Below are 2734 nucleotides of genomic sequence, written 5' to 3'. Positions count from 1 at the left end.
TCAAATACATATTTTCCCAAATGCTTCCCATACCCATTTGTTGTCTTTTACCTTTCCTTGTCATAGATGTGATGACCAACTTTATTTAAAGTTATATTGGTCATGTTTGTTGATTCTTTCCTTTATGGAGTCTGGGTTTCATTTTATGCCTTATGAAGATGTTATTAGTTCCAAATATTAATATTAAAAGAGATTTACCCATCCTTTCTGCTAGTGCTTTCATGGTCCCACTTTTACAGTTTTAAGTCTGTGATCGATGTGGAACTTATTTGGGGGTAGGGTTTGGAACAGGCTATAGCTTCTTTCCCTTCAAATGCTAGGTCTGCTGTTTCGGTCCAACAGCTATTGAGTAATTCCCTGGACCCATAGAACTGGGTTTTTACCATCAAGGTTTCATATGCACTCTGTTTATTTCTGTCCTTTGTCTTCTACTCTGTCAACCTGGGTGTCTACACCTGTGCAAGTGCCATCCTGTTTTAATCGACATAACTTTATGATACATTTTCATATCTGGGAGGGCAGTACTTCTTTTTGATTCATTTCCAGAACATTTTTTTTTATATATATTTCCACATACTCTTCCACGTGAATCTGATTATTCCAAAATACCTACTGAGCTTTTGATATTGAGTTTGTCGGTGAATTTGGAGAAGATTGTCATCTGACTGTGAGAGTGTTGACTCTTTCTAGCCTAGAGGAGGGTTTGAGTTTCAAACTATTCCTGTGCTGTTTCTAGCATTTTCAAGTTTCCTAGATCTATTTTCTGAGTTTTTCTGAATATTTCTGAAATACCTCTGAACACTTTTGGTTGTTGCTGTGTAGAAACTCCCCTCAGTATTATTATCGATACTCATTATGGAGTAGTGATTATTAGTACATCATTCATTCCTGTTATTGCTTTGAATATGTTTTCTACAGATTCCATCATGCTTCCATATTATATGCCATCAACAAATAAGATTGTTGTCTAGTTCAAAGTTTATGCCTCCTTTCATTCTTTTGTCTATGGTATTATGCATTGTTTTCAGAATAGTCATTGTGGTGATGACTTTACTAAAAATTCTCACATTTCATTATTTATCCTGATATTGGTGTTTGGTTTAAACTAACATTCTTTAACAATTATGTACTTGTTTGGGAATATGTGCTTTATCCAAGGCTCTTTGATGTTTTGAGAGCTCAGATTTTAAATCATTGACTAGCATTTGTACTAGAATTTGTTTGCTCATTAAAAGGGACTCTTGATTTCTTTCAAGATTTAACAGTTTTGAGTAAAGCCTCTCTAAGTGTTTGTGTGCAGACTTTTGCATAAACATAAGTTTTGACTCATTGGAGTAAGCAGCAGGGGTGTAATTACAGGGTCATAAGGTAAACATGATATTTAGCTTTGTAAGAAATAGCCAAACTGTCTTCTGAAGGGTCCACGCTACTTTCTATTCATTCAGCAGTGTATGAGAGTTCTGTTGTTCTGTATTCTCACCTCCCACTTTGTCCTTCCAGAACTTTGGATTTGGACAGTTCTTATAAGTGTGTGGTGGTGTTTCATTATTATTGGAACTTTTGCTGCTTTAATGAAATAAGCAGAATAAGCTGGACAAATAAGTACTGTGCTTTGTCTTTCATATGCTATAGTAAATCTGAATGCAGAGTAATGGTAGGAATGTAGAATAGTCAGAGCTGGGAGGTGGGCACAAGGATGAAAGGAAGATGGATAACATGCACTGAAGAGGTTTTCCTGAAGAGGTTGAAGTGTTTTACAGACATTCTGCTAATCACTCTTTATTTATTTATTTATTTATTTATTTATTTATTTATTTATTTAATTTATTTATTTAATGTATTATGAAGGGTGTACATGCATGTGCAGGTTCTCATAACTGTGGTACATAAGTGTGCAAAGACAGGAAGAAGTCACTGGGTGGCCTTGACTACTCTTGAGCTATTATTCCTTTCAAGCATGGTTTCTCTTTGAACCTGTGGCTCATATGTTTTCATCAAGGCCTGGAAACTAGCAAAGCTCTAGCTATACTCCTGTCTTTCCCTCTCTAGAAGCTGGGGTTACAGGCATGCCTGGGACATCCAGGTTGTTATGTGAGTGCTGGAATCCAAACTCCAGGCGCCACGATTATGCAGCAACCACTCTTAACCACCGAGCCATATCTCAAACTCCATTATTTTGAATTTATTATTTATTTGTGTATGCGTGCATGTGTGTGTGTGTGTATGAGTGGATGTAGGTGGGTGCATGTGTGTGCATGTGGTGTGTGTGTGTGTGTATATGAGTGGATGTAGGTGGGTGCGTGTGTGTGCATGTGGTGTGTGTGTGTGTGTGTGTGTGTGTGTGTGTATGAGTGGATGTAGGTGGGTGCATGTGTGTGGAGGTGAGAGGACAATTTGCTAGTTCTCTCCTTCCACCTTGTGGATTTTGGAGATCAAACATACTTGTTGAAGGCAGGTACCCAATGAGCCATTTTACCAGCCCATCATTTGGTCAGTTTAAAACAACTCAGATATTATGACTGGGGATTTGGCTTGGTGTAGAGCACTTGCAAGTATTTATGTGATCCAAGAGAAAAGAATATTTTTTTTAAATAATTGCATGCTGGCATATTTTTGCTTATTTTGAATAGCTGTTCTTTATCAAGTATTTCTTTTTTCATCCTGGGACCTTTCACTAGACAATGTCTTCCACGGAACAGAGCAGAAGGGGTTTTTGTTTGTTTGTTAACTTTCT

The sequence above is a fragment of the Mus pahari genome, chromosome X (assembly GCF_900095145.1).
Source record: "Mus pahari chromosome X, PAHARI_EIJ_v1.1, whole genome shotgun sequence".
Taxonomy (NCBI): Eukaryota; Metazoa; Chordata; class Mammalia; order Rodentia; family Muridae; genus Mus; species Mus pahari.
Note: the sequence above shows the minus strand (reverse complement) of the source record.